General features: G+C 34.2%; 1 protein-coding gene across 9 annotated transcripts in view; it reads left to right on the top strand.

The window, feature by feature from the left end:
* FBXW7 (F-box and WD repeat domain containing 7) overlaps nt 1-14742 on the top strand; it is a 204475-nt gene that overhangs the window by 12355 nt on the left and 177378 nt on the right. The window lies entirely within an intron of this gene.

The following is a 14742-nucleotide window of genomic DNA, read 5'->3' on the forward strand; positions in this document are numbered from 1 at the left end:
TTTCTCTTTTACTGGTCTGTCAAGTTTTTGAGAACAAGCATTCTGTCTTATTCATCTTTTCAGTAAGTGTCTCCTTCTGCCAAATGCCTAACATTTGCTGCCACATAGTAGGCATATATTAAGTTAACAAATGAATGGAAGAGAGAAAAACAAACTGGAAAGATTTTTTAATAGGCTCTACAAGAAAAGGATATTATCTTGTCACCTTTGTTTCCAAGTGAGTGCTTAGTGTTCAGTGAATATTTATTGAATGAATTAGAGGCCAGTTGCAAAAGTTGATAGATATTTCATGTGACCTTTTTTCTTCATTTCTACAAAGTGTATCCTAGAAGTAAAACAGCCTAGATACTTGGTGCATGTGATGCATTAAGTCGACCTTTCTTTCCTTGACTCGCTTAATGAGACTTGATCCAGCAGGTACTTCCTGAAAGATGTTTTTGGTTGATTTCTTTTTCACCTGTGTGTCCATTCTAGTGTTGAGCTTGTTGGAAAGATGAACGTGTGGTATCAGTCTTACATTGTAGATGAGCTGTCATTAAGTACAAGTGTTAAATAAGGCTTTTGATCTCCTTTACATTTGGGCGCAAACTGAGTGAGTATGTATTTACTCTCAAGTATGGATAATGACTGAGGCTAGTGAAGCATGGGAGAAAAGGAGGGTGAGGAAGTTGCCTACTAGGTCTTTTTTTCTTGATAATGACTGCTTTTTACCTCAGAGCTGCCCCCAGCTATTTATAAAGCATTAGCTAGGAGAGGGTTGTGAATCTAGAGGATAAGAATATAGGTTTGATAATTTGATAAAATCAATTAATAATTTGACAAGTCATGGTTTTTTAAATTGATTTTGTTGAAGTATAGTTGTTTTACAATGTGTGTTAATTTCTACTGTATAGCAGAGTGATTCATTTATACATATATATGCATTCTTTTTCATATTCTTTTCCATTATGGTTTATCACAGGATATTGAATATAGTTCCCTGTGCTGTACAGCAGGGCCTTGTTGCTTATCCATTCTATATACAATAGTTTACATCTGCTAATCCCAAACTCCCAATCTATCCCTCCTCCACCCCCTCCCACATCGCCCCTTGACAACCACAAGTCTGTTCTCTATGTCTGTGAGTCTGTTTCTCTTTTGTAGATAAGTTCATTTGTGTCCTGTTTTAGATTCCACATATAAGTGATATCATGTGGTATTTGTCTTTCTGTTGACAGTCATTGTTTTGATTATCATAGTTATCACTTATTGAATGTTTGATATATGTCAGGCACTGTGTTAAGGAATTTTACATGCTTTTTAAATTTATTCTTCACAGCAGTGCCTATGAAATACGTACTAATAAGCCTGTTTTATGGCAGAAGAAACAGATTCACAGAATTTTCTAAGAACATATAGCTAGGGATTTGAACGCGCAGACCTGAGATTCAAATCCACATCCATTGACTCTGTGGTCTATGTTTTAATGACTGTGCTGCTGCCTCCTAAGTTTCAGTGGAGGAGTTTTGTATTGAAAGTGGTAGTACTGAGGTAGGAGGGGAAAATAATAGGATTTCATCCTGTACAGATATTAGAAGGAAGAAGATTAACAGACTCATGGAGAAGCAATTCCCAAGTTTATGTCCTTATACAAAATAATTATGAAATTTAAACGTGTGATTTAACTAACTTACACTAACCTGCATTTTTTATTAAATTTAGTCTTGCTCTTGGTATCAACATCAGGACAGGTGTCCCAGATACATCTTTAGCAGTAGAAGAAAACTTTCTAGGTAAAATCTAAAAGATCATGAAGCAAAGTGATTTTTATAAATAATTTTTTTTTCTATATGTAAAATGTGTTTTGTAGGTAGAGTTAAATCTTTTGAAAGAGATTCTTGTTTAGGGGATAAGCCTCAGAATTATATTATTTAGGACTTGAAAACCTATGATTTGTTATGCTTGGAAGGTATAGCAGAAAATTTGATAATTGACACTTGCTAGTCTCTAAGATATAAATTATTTAAGTCAGTGGATATCTGTGGAGTACGTTTGCTCAGGCGGTGTTTGTCATTAAAAAAAATTACTTTTTCCTTCCTTCCCATACTTTGTACTGGACTATGTTTTACACAGCTAGTTTACTTATAGGTGTTGTACATTTAATAAATAAAGTGAGAACATAGTTTTGACATCTGTGCACTATTATTTTTATTCATTAGGAGATTTAAATAGTTCTAAATTTTATTTTGTTACCTTAAAAAGAGCTAAACCTGGATATTGGTCTTAAAAAAGTTTCTTGAAAGATTTTCTCTTTCCTCTTGGTTGTGTTTTAATACTGTATTTGTAATCATAGTTATATGCATTTGAACTTTGCTCCTTTCAGAATTATAATTCAGTACTTTTGTAAGATTTTATCAAAAGTTACATGCAAACACTAAGAGCAGTGTGCTGAATGATGTTATATTAAAGACTAAAGATGCCTGAATGAAATTGAGCTCTGGTAAATAAGAATTTAGGGTTGGGGTACAGGGGATCAGATAATCATGTCAAGATTTTAGGATTCTAAGTCTTAGGCTTGTTAGTGCTTTCACATTATCTACCACAGGTTGCCTTTCTTTTTTTCTTCCAGGCAAACAAGTTTTATTTTCACCTTGCAAGCTTGCATACTTATAAAAAAATGTAGTTTTGTAAAAAGTTTAAGGTTATACAAAGTTTATAAATAATCCTGCAACCATACATAGTAGACAATCAAGTAAATGTGCAATAACTTTGAACTACATCAGCCGTAAATAACATAATTTCTTTGTAATTCACGGGCTTGGTCATAGGTGCACTTGTCTCCAGGCGTAAAGGTTGCGTTTCAGTATTTTAGTGTCCTGTTTCCAGCATTCATACATTTTCAAACTCGATCAGGTGGAATTGCATTCAATCTAGTGATGGAAAACTTAGTATAAACTTACTATACCAGAACCACTATTCTAGTAGTTCCCGAAATTTAGCATGCATCAGGATCACCTGGAAACCTTGCTAAACCATAAATTGCTGGTCCACAAACCTAGTATTTGATTCAGTAGGTCTGGGGTGAGACCCCAAAATGTAATAATTCTTACAGTTTCACAAGTGATACTGTTGATCGAGGGACCAAACTTTGAGAACCACTGTATTATACTAATGAGGTGATATCAAATCAGTTATTTCACAAGTTCAAGTACTTGCATATAAAGATTAAGACCTTGAATTTGTAACCTTAATTAGCGGTACCCAGTCGTAGGCATCAGTTTTTCATGTTGCAGTTGTGACCTAATCCCACTTCTTGGCGGCTTGTGCCATTTTTTGGTTATAAAGCAACAACATTAGCTGTAAACCAATATTTATTTGAATTTGAATATTGCATTTTAGTATTTGCATAAAATAATATTTTTGAAAGGCTTCTATGGCCTAAATAATGTTATTTTCTCCTTAAAATATCCTGAAAAATAGTGTTTCACCTGCTGTGAAAAGACTGAATAGCATCCAGGAGCCTTAAAGGCACAGAAAAGGAATTAATGAGTATTAAGAGAAGAAGAAAAAAGCCTGAAATGTTATCCCTCCCATGGAAAAGGAACATAAACTATATTGGCCAAATGCACTGTGTCTTTCGGGATTGTGCATTTCTAACAAGCATCTAGGTGATGCTGATTTGGTGGCCCTCAAAACTATATTTTGCATAGCAAAGCCCTAGAATGTCAGTTTTGAATGTTTCCATATAAGTTTCAATTAGTATTTAACATAGGAACAGACATAATACTCATACCCGTAAACATATCATTAAGGTTAAAAAATACAGTAATAATTTTTAACTGTGCCCTGGCAGATTCATACAATTAAAACTAAAAGCCACCCAGGGGGACAGTCCAGCAGGTTCCTCAGCAAATACACAGTTTGCCTTTGTTAGAGGTAACTGTTAATATGATATTATTATAAAAATAATATTGATGTCATCATTTGAGTGCTTAATATGTGCCAGGCACTCTTCTATGTCCTTTGTATATATTAACTCATTCAGTCCTCACTGTAACCCTGTCAGGTAAGTATTGTTAATGTTCCTATTTTTTAGTTGAAAATTTGGCCCAGAGAAGTTAAACATGCTCAAGATCTCACCTTTAGTTAGTAGTGGACCTGGGATTGTATCCAGGCAGTCTGGTTCTACAGCCTGGGATCGTAATCACTATTCTGTACTATATTTATCGTCTCTACATTTATTTCTTATATATTATTTAGAGAACAGTGCCTGGCACACAATAAGATCTATAGAAGTGCAGGCTGTTTTCAGTGGCATTTAATTGTATACTACATAAGGTTGGCAGAGCAAGTGTTATTATCCATTTTTGTATGTATATTTTTCTTCTAGTAATTAGATTCCAGACTTTATTCAGGTTTCTCTTCGTCTTTTTTTTTTTTTTAATACCTGAGTTCCCTGAGGTCTTAGAAACTGGTTGTCCCAAATTATATGGCCTTGCTAGATCTAAAAATTAGCTTTTCTTATCACACATTCATCTTTACTTTCATTCCTTTAGAAATGGATAAGGACTGAGATATTTACTTATTTATTTTTGGTATGTCACTGCTTTAGAAAGACAGAAGCAAATATACTAAATTTGTGTGCCCAGTTAATGGAGGAAATAAATTCTTAGATGTTATAAAGTGTTTTTTTTTTTGCCTGTAAAGTTTTGAGAGTGGTATCACTTCATCCTACTGATTTGTGAAATTGAATAATAACACTCATAATAATGTGAAGTATATAAGAAATTTTTCTGATGATAGAGCAGATTAGCAGCGTTTAAGAGAAATAATATAAACCATATTTCCTCAAATCTAAGAAGGCATCTGTGTTAGTTTTCCATTGCTGCATTGCAGATTACCACAACTTTAGCAGTTTATCTCACACTTCCTGTTGGTCAGGAGTCTAGCCGTGGTTTAGCTGGGTCCTGTCCTCAGGGTCTTACCAGAGTGAAATCAAGGTGTCATCCAGAGCTGTGATCTTATCTGAGGCTCATGGTTCTCTTCTAGGCTCACTGGTGGTTTGCAGAATTCAATTCTTTGCGTTTGTAGGAATGGCATCCCTGTTTTCTTGCTGGCTCTCTGTCTTGGACCACTCAGTTGCCTAGAGGCTTCTAGAGGCCACTTTGAGTTCTTGCCTGTGGTCTTCCCTATGGGCAGTTCACAACATGGTGGTTTGCTACTTTAAGGACAATAGGAGACACTCTGCATTCTTTTAAGAACTGATCTCTTTAGGTCAGGCCTACTACAATAATCTCAGTAATTTAAAGTCAACTGATTAGAGATTTTAACTACATCTGTAAAATCCCTTCACAACAGCATTTAGATTAATATTTGGTTGAATAACTTTGAGAAGATGTGTACACCAAGGTGTTAGAATCTTGGAGGCCATCTTAGAATACTATCTGCCACATGATCAATTTTAAGACAAATTGTTATTTTATTTATCACTAAGGAAGAAAATGCTGGCTTAAAGTATGATACAATACATTATTAGTACTTGGATGTTGTCTTCTTTAAAAAAAAAAGAATTGCGGAATTGTCATTCTTCTAAGCACAAATACTTGCTTCACGAATGTCAAACTTATTCCCCATTGCTGCTTTTCTGTGCTTTTTTGCAAGCATAATTTTTTGTTTCAATGCTGAATCATAGTGTAGTCTTTTAGGGGACATTTAAAATTGGGAAGTAGACTCGACATGTGTGTACCAAAAGTACACAGAATTCAGTAAAAATTATGGTGATATAAACTGCCATGACCAAATTCCCACATGCACAGGGAATGGCAGCTACATTGTGACTGCCACAGGGCAAATGGTGATTGCTTTTTTTGTTTGTTTGTTTCCTATTTATTTTCATTCAGCTTTATTGAGGTATAATATGTACAGTAAACTACAACCATTTAAAGAGTTTCATTTGATGAGTTTTGACAAGTGTATACATGAAACCATTACCACAATCAAGACATTTCCATCAGCCTGAGAAGAGTCAGCCCCAGGCAGTCACTGATCTGTTTTTTTGTTAGTGTAGATTAGTTAGCATTTTCTGGTATTTTAAGCGGTGAGAAAAAAATTAAGACAGTGTTCTTAATTTTTGTGTTTTCTTCAGATGCCCCTCATTCTTAAAGAAATAGTTTCTTTGTTAGGTCCTAGGTTTATTCCTTCATTGTGGGGGTAAAATGGTTCTCTTCGAACCTTTCTGAACTCAATTCTGGGATGTTCTTGACTTCTTCTTTGCCTAGGTATTTTTTTCCAGCATAATCAGGGTTGGCTCTGCTAAACCATACTTGTGCTTGCATGGCTTCCTGGTCTACTTTTCTACTTACTGTCTTTGAAAGGGCCATAAACAGAAGCAGTTTTCAGCTGGAAGTTCTAAGCTCCTAAAATATTACACTTTGTTATTGCCTGAAGTTTTTCCCTAGTTACTTAAGATAGTCCTAACCCCCAGGAGAATCTCAAAATGTACTCATCTCAGTTTTTCTTGTTAAGATTCATAGTACAATTTGAATTTTAGGAAACGTAGGAGATTTCCCTCCTAGTCACTTCTTAGGATTATTACGTGTTTCATGTTGCCTGGTGTGTGCAGTGCTTTCCAGTATAAGAAACACTCTGGGAAAAGACTTACTTCCTGAGTATAAGACAAAGGGAATTGAAGGAGGACTCATGAAGCTCTGAAAAAGCTCATTTAGCTGCCATTTAACACAACATTGTCCAATAGAAATATAATGTCAGTCAACCTCATTTGAATCAGCCTCTGATACGTGAACTCAAAATCATTCATTTTCTAGTTAGCACTATTAGCAGTTTGTTTTTTCTGGGGCCTCAGTTTTTTGTTTTTTTTTTTAACTTATCTAGATAGAGTCAGTCTTTTTCTGCTTTTGACATGTCTGAAATAGTAAAAGTAAAATATTTTTACACCTATTTAAAAATTATAGAATGTCTTTATGTGCATGCGTGCATGCGTACACACGCAGAGATACAAACACAGATGTATAGTGGTATTCTCTCCTGTTTTACAGAAAAAAGAGCATAGTATACAGACTTTAAAAAAAAATTTCAGTGTATCCTAGAAATCTTTTCATAATAGTACATTGAGAACTTTCTCATTTTTTTCCCCTGTAGAATAATTTCTTCAAATTACTGGCTTAAAAAGTGTATCCACTTGAATTTTGATTACCTATACTTAGAAAAAGAGATAAGGGAATATCAATGGGAAAAAGGACACTATGAATGGACTTTTGGACTTTGTTTACAAATGAAAAAATGGAGGATCAGAAATTTTAAGTAATTGCCCCTGGTCATGCAACCAGTGCAGGGTCAGGATGCTAATCTAGGTGTGCCTGATTTTAACTAAGCTCCTGGCCTTTCTGTTATATCCATATTGCATTTGATGAACAAAAGGGGAGATAAGTCATGCCAACTTCTTTTTGGAGAAAAATAATCAAATTCCAGACTTTATTTTTGGGATCAGTCCTTTAAGAAGCTTTGCATTCTGAAGCCCATAGGTGTGCTTTTCAGTTTTCAGAAGAACTATTTCTGATATTAAGAAGTATCCTGAAATGATAGTAAATGAAACACTCTAGGATGAATTTGAGAAAAGTACTTAAAAAAGAGATCCCAATATACATAGGTATTTATCACAGGCAGCATTTCAAATTGGTGAGGGAAAAGTTGGCTGATTTGGTAATTTATGTTGCAACAACTTTCTAATCATTTGGCAATAACAAAAATCAACTGTTCATTGCTTTACTTTTTACATAAAAATAATTAAAAATTAAAACAAAAGATAATATAAAAAGACTTTGTGAGGTTAGCCTTTTTACTAAAAAGACTGAACTCAGTGAGTATAGTCATGAAAGTTTCATTTTTTTTTCCCAGTCACTATCTTTTGAATTTTCTTCAGTTGCCCCTTAACATCATCTTGGGTCAAGCTCATAGCTTTCCCAGTATTTTTTTTTCAGTTACAAAATGTCTAATTCTGCTCTTGTCCCTTATTAGGCTTGACCTGCGGCTGGAGGGATCTATAGTACTCTTTCAGGCTCCTTCCCCCGTTGTTGGGAGTGTAAATTTATGCAGCCTTTTTGGAGAGCAGTTTGACAATATCTGTGGAAAAGAAGTGCAGTGCGTATGCCCTTTGACTCAGGAGTTATACTTCCAGGAATTTAGTACTACAGATATACTCACTACTTTATTTGAAAGGTGAGTCCATTAGGGGTGAAAATTCTTTGTTAGTTCTGATAGAAATTCAGAAAAGCTCTACTCTGTAACTTAATGTTTGTTAACAAGAGCGCTGTTAAACTTATTCTGACTCTTCCAGTAAAATGGTGAGATATGTTATAATTTAACTACTGGACACTTAAGTTGTTACCAGTTTTTTAAATAAGTATAAAAAAATGCTGCAGTGAACATCTTTGTGTATATGCTACTCATTCACGAGTGTTGAGAATGTTTCTTAATGGCCGTATTGAGAAAAGTCTTCTGCTTTATATATTGCCCCCCCCCCGCCCCCATACTTCAAGGAGCACAGGAGACCTCAGTTTAAATCACAGCTAATTGTCTAAATGGGTGTGTGACTTTATGACGGCACTTTAACCTTTCTGAGCAGGAGGTTCTGCAAATCTGGGCGTCTCAGGCTGACATTTAACAGCTGTAACAAATGCACTCTTCATTGTTGCCCACTATCACATTCTTCACCATCCTGTAGAGAGTATGTGTCAATAGGGGTGCTGTTAGTATTTTGGATAAGACAATCCATTGATGAGATAGTCCCATGCTTTTCTGGTCTCCTCCTCCATTGTGATGTCATTGTGCTGCAATTGTGTATAATTACAGATTCAAAAAGCAACTTCAACAGTTATTAAGGAGATAGTACTGCTCCCAGTTGAAAACCACTATAGTATAAACTTTTGGCAGGAATTATATAAGATTATTTCTGATTTTTATTGGCTTTTCTTTATCACATTCTTTTAGCAAGAAGCAGTGGTAGTTTAAGTTATTTAATCTCAGTATCTACCCTAGAACATGTCATTTTGTTTATTATCCCCATAAAAGACTGGGTCAACAGTAATAGTTTCTTCACAGATACATTAATAATTTGGTATGATATAAAAACAAGACTGTATTCTGATTTATTAGCTTTGTTTTTTAGGTGGTTTTACATTTTTTTTTTTTCAAACTGAGGAAGAGAATGGCAAAAATATTGCCACAAATTCTCATACAGCCTTCATCCAGGTTCCCCAAGTGTTAACATCTTACACAGTGACAGTGCAGTTATGAAAATCAGGGAACTAACGTTGATATAATACTGTTATCTAATCTCCAAGCTTTATTCAGACTTCACCAGTTGTCTCACTAATGTCCTTTCTCTGTCCAGGATCTAATGCAGTTGCATTTTAGTTATCATGTCTCTGCTTAGTTTTCTTTAATCTGAAACAATTCCAAAATCTTTGTCTTTCATGACTATTACACTGTGAAGAGTACTAGCCAGTAATTTTGTAGAACGTCCCACAATTTGGATTTATGTGATTTCCTCCATGATTCAAATAACGTTGAACGTTTTGGTTGAGAATACTATAGAAGTGACATTATTAAGCTTAGTAGGAGGCACATGATACTGATTTATACAATTACCAGTGGTGTTAATTTTGTTTATTGGTTAAGGTGATACAGTTGTCCCCCATAGTTGTGTTTTTCCTTTGTAATTAATAGGTATTCCGTAAGAAGATACTTTGTGGTCAGATAATTATCTTATTTTTCATCATACCTCTCTACTTTTTACTTTCATTGATGATTCATACCTGAAATGATTATTACTAAGGTGTTTGCCAAATGGTGATTTTCTATTTCCATCATTCCTTTTACATTTTGCACTAATTAGAACTGGAGGATTTCTTTATAGGTTACATTGTGCCAAATATGTTATTTCATGGAAACGTGGTTGAAAATTTTATTTGGTTTTATTGGGTATTTGATAATAACAGTTTTTAAAACTTTTCTAAGAACTTCCTTCTAATACTTATGGCATAGAAATGTTTGTATCCTTCATGTATTTATTTAGTATAGTGGTCTCAATTTTTTTTCCTTAAGAAAAATCTTGACTTTGACTTAAGTTCTTGGTTCGTTTACAAAAGGTGGGTTGGCCATCTATCCAGAGTACATTTTTAGTTAGGCTTTACAATATCTAGAAAAGATTTCAGGCTTTTCTGCTCATTTAACTTCTGAAACACATGTTTGCTCTTAATATACAATATAAATTAGATCCCTGTCCCAGACTATAACTTTAAATTTGCAGTCTCTAGAAGTCGGAAAAGGAAAATTGTAAAGCATTATTTACAAGCCATCAGCTCCTAGATATTTGAGCTTTTAACTAAGGGAGGGATGGGATTAGAACCTCATGTTCTTAGACTGTGTTGTTTTGGCACCACAGAATTCATTCATACTGTCCATTAATTTATCTTGATTTTACCTTGAATTTATTTGTAAATTGTCCTTACCACTGGTTCTCAAAGATGGTCCCCTACCATTAGTAGTATCAGCCTCATGTCAGAACTGGTTAGAAATGTAAACTTCTTAGGATCCACCCAGAGGAAGCAGTCTGTGTTAACAAGCCCTCCAGGTGATCCTGATGCGGGAGAAACATTGCAGTATACATTTCCTATAAATTGTTTTGGATTGTTGGTGGAGGTAGAGAATAGAGTGCCAGTTTATCCATCTGCTGTGTTATATTATATGTTTTACCTAGCTTGTAGGGGTAGTGAGATATTTTGAAGATTAACTCTCTATTCTCTACCCACCCCCGGCCCCCGAACCTGGTAACCTCAAATTTACTTTCTGTCTCTATGAATTTGTCCATTCTAGATATTTCACATAAGTGAAGATTCATACCATATTTTTCCTTTGTGTCTGACTTATTTCACATAACATAATGTTTTCAGGGTCCATCGATGTTGTAGCATATACGTCATAATTTCATTTCTTTTTATAGTTGAATAGTAGTCTATTGTATGTATATATCATATTTTGATTATCCATTCATTTGTTCATGTATACTTGGGTTATTTTCACCTTTTGGCTATTGTGAATAAGGCTGCAAAGAGCCTTGGTGTTAGAGCCCCTTTTTTCAACTCTTGGGTATATACCTAGAATGGAATTTCAGGTCATAACGGTAATTTTGTGTTTGTCTTTTTGAGAAACTGCCAAACTATTTCCCACAGTGGCTGCACTGTTATACATTCCCACCAACAATGTACAGTTTCTCCACATCCTTGCCAGTACTTATTATTTTTTTCTTTACAAAATTTATTAAAAATAATTAAAGCTATCCTAGTAGGTGTGAAGTGGTGTCTCATTGTGATTTTGATTCTCATTTCCCTAATGACTAATGATGTTAAGCATTTTTTCATATGCTTATTTGGCCATTTATATTTCTCCTTTGAAGAAATGTCTGTTCAAGTCTTTTGCCCATTTTAAAATTGTTTTTTTTTGCCTTTTTGTTGTGCTATAGGAATTCTTTATATATTCTGGATATTAAACTCTTATCAGATATATGGCTTACAAATATTTTCACCCATTTGGTAGGTTATCTTTTAATTTTCTTGATATCTTGATGTATGAAAGTTTTAAATTTGATGAAGTCCAATATATCTATTTTTTTCTTTTGTTGCATATACTGCTGTCATATCTAAGAATCCATTGCCATGATCGTGGCGATCCAAGATCATGTAGGTTTACCCTGTGTTTTTGTGTGACAATTTTTTGGTTTTAGCTTTTACATTTAGATTTTTGATCCATTTGAGTTAACTTTTGCGTATAATGTGAGGCAGGGATCAACTTCATTCTTTTACATGTGGAAGAATTCGTTGAAGAGACCATTCTTTCTCTGTTGAATGGACTTGGCACCCTTATTGAAAATCACTTGGCCATAGATATATGGTTTAAAGTCTGGACTCTCAATTCTGTTCCATTTGTGTATATTGTCTGTCCTTATGTATTATGGTATTTTGAATATAAACTTCTCATGCCATTTTATTTACTTAAAAAAACTGTTTTGGCACTTTGCTGTTTTAACTTTTTGTTCTTAATAAAACTAAAATTATGAGTAACTTTAAACATTAAAAATACTACACTTAGTAAATTCTAAATAAATAAATTTAGTATCATGTGATAGGTACTCTCCTGAGCTTCTGTGGGAAGCATGAGGATGGGCAAGACTTGTTTCTGTTCTCTAACAATTTGCAATTCAGTTCACTAACTTAAAAAGTACTATACTTTTGCTTTGTCATTCTGTTTTTTTGTGTGAGTCCAACCTTGTGATGTCTTTAGTTCAGGACATGAGATGCTTACTCCTGTTGCAGCAAAATTGGAATGTTTAGCTGTTATAGTATTACTTTTTTTTTTCTTTTTTGCTGTTGTATAGTTTGTGTCTTTACCTTAATAAGCACCTAATTTTATTACTCTCCTTATCTTTTTGTAATTTGCTTCCATTATATTCTGCAACTAGTTTCATAGAGAACGGTTCTCCCCTGTTTTAGTTTTATAAAAGACTGAGCTGTTATAACACTGAAGTTTGCCTCTTTCTGTATGTTTTTTACGTATCCATTTGCAAACAACTGAATCTTTCTTAGGCACATTTATAGTCTGATACTGAGACTTGTTCACTGTGTGTTGTGCATATAGTGGGATGGGCTATTGTAATGTGAACTTCCAGGGTGAATTTTTTTTTTTTTTTTTTTGCGGTACGCGGGCCTCTCACTGTTGTGGCCTCTCCCGTTGCGGAGCACAGGTTCCGGACGCGCAGGCTCAGCGGCCACAGTTCACGGGCCTAGCCGCTCTGCGGCATGTGGGATCTTCCCGGACCGGGGCACGAACCTGTGTCCCCTGCATCCGCAGGCAGACTCTCAACCACTGCGCCACCAGGGAAGCCCCAGGGTGAATTTTTAGTAGTTGATAGTGATGTTCTAAAGAATGTGCTCTTCTTGCAAGAACATAATTACATTCATTTTTAGTTAATCTTGCCTAGAATAGCACTGTGTGTTAGAAATATAATTTGAGCCACATAAGTAATTTAAAATTTTCTAGTAGCCTCATTTTAAAAAGTTTAAAAAAAGATTAGATTTATTTTAATATATTTTAGTTAATCTGACATATCCAAAATATTATCAGTCTAACATATAAACAATATAAAAATATTGAGATATTTTACATTTCTTTTTTGGACCAGTTCTTTGAAACCTGGTAGATGTTTTATATCTCAATTTGATCACCAAATTTTCATCAGAAATACGTCATCTTTCTGACTTCATAAAAATTTATGGTTGAAAAAGTAGATTCACATACCTAAGTTGTTCCAAATAAACTTATGCTTTTCAATATCTGAATTAAGTGCCAAAAATAAATTTCTCTTGTATTTGCATCCAAATTGATAAAACTGTTTCATATTTTTTTAATAGACTTCATTAGACTTTGAAGCAAAAGCTTAACAGTTTCAAAACTGTGCTACTCAAATTAAGCAAATTCACTGACTCGTGTCAACTCAGTATTATTAACCTCAGATTCCTTAAGGATATTGCATACGTTGAAAAGCAACACGAAATTCAGTCAGTATCATAGTGTTCAACTGTTTCTTGTCATTTTCTCAGCCAGTTTTCATAAAACTGTCCATTGTAATTAAAATATTGTGTATAGGATTCATGTTAGGGAAAAGTGTATTAATCAATCTTTATTATTGATTTGTATTGTGAAAGCTTTCAATTTCAACACAAAAGTTTCCATACCTTGTAGCTAGGTCATAAATAAACTTTTTCTTTCTTTGATACTTCAGATTAAGCTTGTTTACATATAGTGAGATACCAGTGAAAAAACAAAGAATACTGCCATTTTTGTTTGTGATTATTGCATATTGAAAAGCAATCCTTACTTGAATCAGAGTCAGTACAGTAATACAGTAAATCTTTGTGAGGTTCTTCCACTACTCAACCACTGAGCAAAGAGTACAAGATTATTAAATTATTAAACCTTCTGTTTTTTCAACAGCTTTGTAAACTGGCTAGGATTCGTATTATTTGCATGTACATACTTATCAATTTTAACAAGTTAATCCATTACACTTTTCATAGTTTTAGAAAGCTGAGCACAGATATTTTCAATGTATATCATACAATGGAACAAAACAATAAGATAAACATCAGTTTCTTCTTTTAAAATTCCAATAAGCGTGGATGTTTGAGCTAACGTGACTGGAACTGTCTGTTGAGATAGAAACTAATTTTTTAATATATAGCTGAAATTCTTTGATAGATGTAAAAGATGAGAAGAGGTCTGTGCCACAATTTTGATTTTTTAAAGCTACATATCGACATTTCTTTTTAAATTTCAAAGTCCTTTCAAACAAAATGTGTCTAAAGTTTTAATTTGGCAGTGGCTCTCATATCACATGGCTATCTAAAGCTAAAAGAAAAGTAATTTCTCAAATCTATTTTTTTACACTGTTAGCAAGGTCTTCCATATGATGGACAATTGTTTGGTGGCTTAAATGAAGACCTTCCACTTTTTGTAAAATAACCTTTTTAGTATTCCTCATAATGTTCTAACAAAATGTCTATAATTGAAATATCTTTACTATCTTTCCATTTAAATATGGTTTCCTTCCTCCTTCCTTCCCTCCCTCTCTCCTTTCCTCCGCCCCTTCCCTCCCTCCCTCCCTCCCTCCCTCTCTCTCTCTCTCTCTCT

Source organism: Delphinapterus leucas, chromosome 5, assembly GCF_059928025.1.
Source record: "Delphinapterus leucas isolate spDelLeu-1000000601 "Yukka" chromosome 5, BTC_Dleu_Yukka2, whole genome shotgun sequence".
Classification (NCBI taxonomy): domain Eukaryota; kingdom Metazoa; phylum Chordata; class Mammalia; order Artiodactyla; family Monodontidae; genus Delphinapterus; species Delphinapterus leucas.